The sequence below is a fragment of the Alexandromys fortis genome, unplaced genomic scaffold (assembly GCF_014885135.2).
Source record: "Alexandromys fortis isolate MF-2015 unplaced genomic scaffold, M_Fortis_MF-2015_v1.1 scaffold_58, whole genome shotgun sequence".
In the NCBI taxonomy this organism is placed as follows: Eukaryota; Metazoa; Chordata; class Mammalia; order Rodentia; family Cricetidae; genus Alexandromys; species Alexandromys fortis.
In genome coordinates this window covers 7,697,497-7,706,106 of record NW_026067940.1, presented here as the reverse complement: position 1 = coordinate 7,706,106, position 8,610 = coordinate 7,697,497, and positions in this window count along the sequence as shown.

The following is an 8,610-nucleotide window of genomic DNA, read 5'->3' as shown; positions in this document are numbered from 1 at the left end:
TTCTGTTTACTCCTCCCATCTATGTTCTAACTTATCAGGGCCAGCCAAGCAGTTTCTTTTATTGCTCAGCCAATGAAATCAACAGATTGATATATGACACTCCCACATCAGAATCCCACATCACTTCCCCTTTCCTGTTTAAATAAAAAGGAAGGCTTTAATTTTAACATAGTAAAATTACATATAACAAAACAGGTATCAAGTAAAAATTACAGTTATAATATTTATATCTACTTTATCTTTTATCATAACTAAGGAAAACTATAATTATAACTATCTATTTTTTTTAACTCCATCAAAGACTCCAGAGGATGTAATATTACCTAAGTAAACAGCAAGTGCATTGCAAGCAACTTCTAAAACTCTAGAATTGACAAATACATCTCGCTGCCTAGACAGTCACCCAAAGTTCTTCTGTACTGTTGGGGCATCCATCTTTAGCCTACAGGCCAACAGTGTCCAGCAGACTTTTCCATGAAGTAGGAAATTTCAAAAACAGTTCTGTCTATATTAGCAGTTTGTCAGTCACAGTTTTTTCTGTGTCCTGCAGAATGTCTGGCATACTCCATATTCTTTCATGAAGCAGGAACCCCAAAGGATCATTTCACCTTTAGTCAAGTTCAGCAATCATTTATCTGTGGGTCCTGCATGTCCAGTTCATCAAGAAATCCAGACAAGAGCAGTTTCTTGCCCAAATGGCTAACCAACTCCATAAGGAGGCTCTTTGATGCCCATCTTCCTCTTGAAGTAATTGGTGCTGCCAGGAGCAGATGTGTCTCACTGTCATGAAAAGTCCTAAGTTCTTAAACATTTTAAATGTCATATTCTGTAGTCTTTGAAAGAGTTGAAAAATACCTATCTAACTGAAATAGAAAACCTAACTAACATGACTACAAGCTTGACTATTATAGATGATAAATGAGCTGCACAAACACAATACCTTAATCAAGAGCAGAAATATACATATAACAAAATTGACCTTAAATTTGTATCAATAAACCAAGATCTATACCAATGCAAAGTATCCATCTCTATAGTATATCCCCCTTTCAATGTAAACAAACATTTATAAACAATATTTGGGAATATGGGCATAGTTCTATAGACTACTACCTGCTGATTGGAGATGCTATTAATCAGGCCTTTCATGGTGTATCTTATGTGCTAGGCTCATCTCTGTCAGAAGTTTGGCAACGTAATTTTTGGGGGGGTGTTCATGAACTACCTGAAAAGGATGTTTTCCAGCCTGTTGAGCTACCTGCAGATTGTTAATGAACTCTTCGTTACCAGCTTTCATGAGCTGCCATCCATACTGGGGTGGGCTCTGGTGACACAGCTGTCTCTGGGCCATTTCTGCTCCTGTAGTAACTCCTTGCCCATATTTCTGTATGTAACACCAATAAAACTCATGGATTCACCAAGCTCAACTTAGTCAGTATCCTTACTTTGGTCTGCCATTGATTCCCTGTTTGGAGTGAGTAGAGGTTTGTTATGTCCTAGAATAGTGTCACAAAATATTCTCTCCTCTTTTCTGTTTCCTGATACCTAGAATGAAAACCTCTGGAGGTTGGGCAGCCCTCTTGGGTCATGGAAATGAAGGCTGCCATTTGAGGGTGACAGATAAAAAGTACAAAGAACCTGGGTCCTAGTGAACCCAGACCACCATTTCAGTCTTAAACTTTTATGTAGAAGACAAAAAGTGTTCTTCTTGATGAAGAGCCTGGTGTTCCAGGTCTTTCAGTTACAGCCAGATCTGCCCTATTACACAGCCCTGTGTGATATATGCTGTTATTGATAAGTATCTATTATATAAATGAGAACGTTGAGCTCTAGAGAAATAACTTCATTGGGGTTGTTCTTCCAGCAAAGGTCAGAACCAAGTCTTTCTGACCCACCGTCCATGCTTACAGCTCTTACATAAATCCTGAGGAGACATAGTCTCACATATCCTTTTTGAGAGCCGTTTGGAGCTTCCAACAGGAAAGCACAACTACTTGGGTATCACCAACCAAACCATGGCCCTCTCCTATATAAGACGCTGTCCTTTTTGATGGAGCATACAGCCTTAGAGAGGTATGCATGGAGTGGAAATGGAGGAAGGGGCACCCTTTTAGCCAAACAGATGAACAGAATCAGTTCTGGTAATGAATATCAAGATGTCACAGCCAAATTGCCCTCACATCCATCCATATACCTTAATGTCTACAACATGGTTCTCCCATGCTTAAGCAAGAAAATCCTAAAGAAGTATTGGCTGTAACCTCACTTTTGGATCAAATTTAACTCTCACAGACTTAATCTTGGCCTATTCTGTTTTTATACCATAGGTCCCTATAAATCTGCATGTCAGGAATCATACAGGAGCCAATGACACTATCTTTCCAACAGACTTCCCTAACCCCTAATTTAAACCACCAAGGAGTCAAAGTTTCCATTTTATTCTGACGTGGTATGAAGAGTGGAGGATGCAGAGTGGCGATCTACAAAGATCAGTTTCTTAAAACGTTCAAAGAGCATCTCCAGAGGGAGCCAGCCACAGTCGGAATGAAATGCAGATGCATGCAGAAAAAATGGCTTTGTGTCTGTGGCTAGTACGACAGAACCTTAGTAGACTCACCCTCATCATGACTTCATGACAAAAGGACATAGGACTAAATTTCATAGATAAAATGAGAAATTACCAAAGCAAAACAATGACAAATGTATAAGCATCGTTAGTAATAGAAATTCTGATCCAGAAAGTGACTTCAAAATAGTAGTCTTCAGTGGTTTCCATCTTCCCTTTCCATCTCTTGAAAAGAAGTTCTCCTGGGAACAAGTGCTGTTGGCAGTGCCTTCCCTGAGAACCTCATAGGGGAGGAAGTGTATGCTCCCCCACGGGCACTACCCGGATCTACACCCGGTCTTTGACAGTTGAAGCCACAACGAGGAGCAGCTGGAACATCTGCGAAGAATGGGAATGGAAAGAGAAAGAGGAAGAACCTGAAGAGGAATAGAAACTTCACCTCTGCAAGTCAACAGCAAGGCCCAGCCTGATGGCACTAAACCCTAAATCTCACCACTTGAGCTGGCAAGTGTCTGGGAGAGAGGGAAATATCTACCTGCATTGCAGCAGACCCAGCCCAGGTTCCTGTCTCAAGGGTTCTTCCCTTTATTTATCGTGTATCTTGCATACCACTTGCTATATATAGATGAATATATTGCCTTGATAATGTGTTGGGAAGGAAATCAAAGAAAAAGAAACTCACCGTCCAGGAATACAAATAGGGTGGTCAATGAAAAGGATACATGTCTCTGCTGGTGACCAGGTGATGCTTGGTATTTTGCCATTTATAAACAGAAGGAGGAAGGAGGGCAGAAAGGTTAGTGAGGATTTGTGTGAGTATCAAGTGGAGGTTTCCTAAGGATATGATGATGAACAGCTTCATCACAAACATAATTTTGAGGTAGCCAGATATGGTGGAATCAAATCCAGGGGTTCAAATCCCAAACACATGTCAGCGTTGCCTTGTACAACGAAGAAATGTTATTCCCTTGATTCAGTTAAAGAACGATAGTTTGAGCTGTTCTTGACACATAAAAATGGACTTCTTTCGATGTGAACTGTTGTTATACGACAGATACTTTCATAAGAATCATCTCATTTGGCTGGATATATAGTTTAGTGGCAGAGCATGCGTGCACACACACACAGACATGCATGTACACACAAAAGCACACACATGCATGCACACACAGGTGCACACACACACACAAACACATCCTTAGAAATTGTGATTCACATCTGTGATTTCAGCACTCAGGAGGCAAGGCAGTAGAATTACTACAAATTTGAGGCTATCCTGGGCTACATAGTGAGTTCCAGGACAGCATGGGCTACAGGGTACGGGTCTCAACAGTAACAACAAAAGGAATCATCTCATTCTACCTTCTCAGCTACCCTCTAAAACAATAACTATTTCTGCTGCTCTCACCACTAAAAACGCCGTCACTCAAAAAGCTGATAACCAGTTGGGATGTCATTTCCCCATCCCATCCCCTGTCCCAACCACAACCCAGTATGTTCAGACTGTGGGAGTGTGGGAGGCGGTGGGCCTTTACGAGGTGGAAACTAATGGGAGGAGTTAGGCCGCTGGGGGTATGCTTTCAGAGGGGATTGTGAGGTGCTGGTCTCTTCTTCCTCTTTCCTTCTGGACATAGAGTGAATGGGTCTCCACTCTGTATGTCCTCCTGACATGAGGTACTGACAGAGACCCCCCAAAGCAACAGGCTCAACTACAGTAGACTCAAAACCCCAAAGCCATGAGCCAAAATAAGTATTACATCGTTTTCCATTGTCTGAGGCATTTTATTTATTTATTTATTTATTTATTTATTTAATTTTTTAAAGTGGATCCTTTATTTTGGGGTTTGTTTTCTACATTAGTATTATATATATATATATACATATATTTTTCCATTCAAAAATTTCCACTTCCTCCCCTCCTCCCCCCATTCCGCTCCTGCTCCCCCACCCACCCTCCTCCCTCCCCTTCCAGTCTTAAGAGATGGCAGGATACCCTGCCCTGTGGGAAGTCCAAGACCGTCCCCCCTCCATCCAGACCTATGAAGGTGTGGATACAAATAGACTAGGGTCCCAAAAAGCCAGTACATGCAGTAGAAACAAGCCCTGGTGCTATTATCAAATGGCTTCTCAGTCAGCCCCCATTGTCAGCCACATTCAGAGAGTCCGGTTTGATCACGTGCTTATTCAGTCCAAGTCCAGCTGGATTTGGTGAGCTCCCATTAGATCAGGCACACTGTCTCAGTGGGTGGACACACCCCTTGCAGTCCTGCCTTCCTTGCCCATCTTCTCCCTGATTCTGCTCTTCAACTGGACCTTGGGAGCTCAGTCCAGTGCTCTGATGTGGGTCTCTGTCGCTATCTCCATCCATTGCCTGACAAAGGTTCTATGGTGATATTCGAGATATTCATCAGTGTGACTATGGGACAAGGCCAGTTCAGGCACCTTCGTCTGAGGCATTTTATAACACTAACGGGGTGGAAACTAATACCCCAGTTAGTTAGCATCATCAGCTAAGCAGAGGGAGAAGGACCAGAACTCCAGCCCTCGTTGTTTCTGTGTGTGTCAGAGCCCATGGTCCTAAGTGTTCATGGAAGTGGTTCAGCCACCTTACACCTGCTGGCCTCTTGGGTGACTCAAGGGAAGGAGACACAGACTGAAGCTGGGAAGCACTCCATGCCCAGAGGTGTTGAAGGCAAAGAAGAAGGTCGGGACGCAATAATGAATGTGAACGTCGAGCATTTGTAAGCTTGTGAGGAAGGACCTAATACTAGACAGGCTGACAAATAAACGGATTGCATAGCCTTATCCAAAATACTTGAGACTCACTGGTTGAGCATGCCTAATCCAAGAATCCCAAATGTACCAAACTCTAACACTTCAAAACATCCTGTCGTTGCTCAAAAACTCTTGGGTTTCCAGATTAGGGACCTGAACTATGCGTTATTTTATATTTGGTATCCGATGACAGACAGAATTAGAAGTGAGGTTTCCCTTCCCCCATATTTCCCAATGACAGGACATCTGAGGGCCTGATCCATCCTTTTGTCCTAAGACCACATCTACACCACCATACACACAGGTGAATGACCCGACAAGCTAGGTTCTCAAAACTCCTGATGCCTTATTATATCATAAAGGGAGTCCTTTGTTTGCTTGCTTGTTTGTTTTTTCAAGACAGGATTCTTTGTGTAACTGTTCTGGAACTCACTCTCTAGACTAGATTGGCCTCAAACTCACTGAGATCCACCTGCCTCTGCCTCCCAATTGTTGGGATTAAAGGTGTGTGCCACCACCACCTGGCAAAGGCAGTCTTGTCTTCCTGTGGAAGTTCTTGCTGCAAACAAGTCCCTCAATCCTAGAAAGGCATCCAATGACTCTGATGGCCTCTTCCAGTAGGACAGTCACAGATGTGTGTTACAGCTGAAGTCCTGACAGAGCACACGGTTTTACCCTGATTCTTATATCTTTGTCCCCTATTGATGCCATGACCCATTTCCAAAGCAACCAATGGTGACTGAGCACCAGTTAGTACCAAGCGTTGTGCTGATCACCAGAATCCCTGAGAAATAGAGGAGCCAGATGATACACACACACACACACACACACACACACACACACACACACACACGAGAGAGAGAGAGAGAATAAGATATAATATAAAATCTAACGTGTGTGTAGTATGTATGTAAGTAGGTGTGCATGTGTGTATAGGTGTGCATGCACATGTGTGCATGTGTGGAGGTCAGAGGTCATCAAATGTCTTCGGTTGTTTTCCACCATCCTTTTAGAGACAAGGTACTCTAGTTAGGTTTCTCTTGCCTTGATAACAACCATGACCAAAAGCAACTTGAGGAGAAAAGGGTTTATTTCATGTCGAAGGTTTCAGTCCATCATCGAAGGAAGTCAGCGCAGGAACTCAAGGCAGGAAGCTGGAGGCAGGAATCATGGAAGAAGGCTGCTGATTGGCTGGCTGTTTCTGGCTATGCTCAGCCTCTTTACCACATGACCCAGGACCACCCGCTCACAATGCACTGCACCCTCCACCTCAATAATCAAGACATTCCCCCAAAACACAGCTCACAAGCCAATCTGATATAGGCAATCCGTCTGTTGAGACTCCTTCTTCCCAGACAACTGTTGGTTGTTCAAGTTAACAACAAAATACAGCCAGGATACAAGGCCTCTCAGTGAACCTGGAGCTCACCTATTTGCCTAGGCCGCTTGGCCAGTGAGCTCCAGGGAGTACAAACAAAACACACCACTCTGCCTATCTTTTTCATGTGTAGATGTTGGGATCTGAACTCAGGGCCCCATGCTTTTGTGGCAATCGCTCTACCAAGCCTCTAAAATTCACCATTTCAGCTGCTCCGCAGCGCACAGCTCAGTGGTGTTGAGTACATCACGCTGCTGTGCATCTGCCATCGCTGTCCACCTGCGGGACACGTTTGTTTCCAAACCAAAATCCTACACCTGTTGAACAGTAGCTCCCTCTGACTCCTCCACATATGTGGAAAACAGAGGCACAGTCTGGCATCTAGGAGGACACGGAGTCTCTGGGGTCCTGACATTGACCTGCCCCCTCCAAGTACAAAGGCAACCAATAGAGGGCTGCTCCTCTAACCTCTCGGGTCTTCAGAGGACCTCCTAGCCATCCCTTGGCAGAGTCATGGCCTTCCAGTGTTTCAAAGACCATGGACTCATCCTCCCTGGCCTTTCAGTAGTGAGTAAGACACTTGGAAACTCTCAAACCAAGCCAGGCTTCAGCAGTCCTAACTAAGGCGGAAGACCAGCCATCTTCTTGACAGAAAGCTATGAGACTCCACACCAGGAAAGAGTGCTCTCTGGATTGTCATACTGAGAGTATAGGAAACCACCTTCTTATCTTCTTCTCCCTCCCTCTTTCTCTCTCACTCTTTGATACTTTCTTGTAGTTCAAAAGCACAAAAGGTTCTACCTTAACCTCTCAGGGAAGCTGAAACTATCCCGTAAGTCACCTATTTCAGAAGAAAACCCAGCCTCCTGATTCAGCCAACTTTGGCCACCTATGGATAGGTACCAACTCCAGCATTGCTTCAGCCTGGAGTCTAGGGAGCAGGTTGTCCCCCCAGGACAAAAGTGTTCCTCAGAATTCTCCCTCCAGGAAGTTCTTCAGACTGGAGAGCAGCAACCAAGGGTGGGAGGTGAACATGTGATTGGGGAGAGAGGTGAGAAGGCAGACTCCTAAAGAGGAGAAGTACGGAGGCTGTCAGGCTGACGGTTCATGAGCGTCTGAAGATCCTATTGGTGGAGAGGGCCTCTAATTCAGGCCAAGGGAAACTGGATGGGAACAAAACAGGTCTATGGGTAGCCTCTCCCTCTGGTCCTCCCCAGGTAGGTCAGGGCTGCAGAGGTATTTCTTCATCTCTCCATGTGATCACAGCCGCCTGGACCAGTGTGCCCACCCCACATCACTGCTCAGGAATCCAGTTCTTGTTTACCTAACACAGCAGCCTTCCTCCAGCTTCCCAGAGAGCTTGTGGAGGAGCCTGGGGCCTGGAAAGAGGAACCCACACAGAATTGCTAAATAGGGGGACCAGTGAGCTCCTTGGCATTCATGTGAGCACCCTGGCAGTCAAGGCCTCCCTCGCCAAGACGCAGAGAGAGTCGGGAGAGATTTTTGGCTTCCCCTGTCCTTCCTTGATGGAGACACCTAGAGCCCAGCTCCTCACAGAATCGGGGGTGGGGAGAGAGTTGGATGGAATGGCAGCTACTGTGTGCTCTGTTTTCTGTCAAGAAATGACTGGGTATAACAGAACACAGGCCAGTGGCGGAGCACTCACCTGGGAAGAACAAGGCCCTAGATGCCATCCCCAACACCAGAGGGACAAAGGATAATAGAAGCTGGGGACGTAGATCGTCCTGAGAGTTATGCTATTGTATCATCCTGGTGACTCGCAAAACGCCTGTCACAAAATAGGCCACTTGTATTTTTACTGGATGAATAGTTTGGAGGATGATTGATGGCAGACAGAAACACAAAATTAAAAGGTCATGATAATAGATCC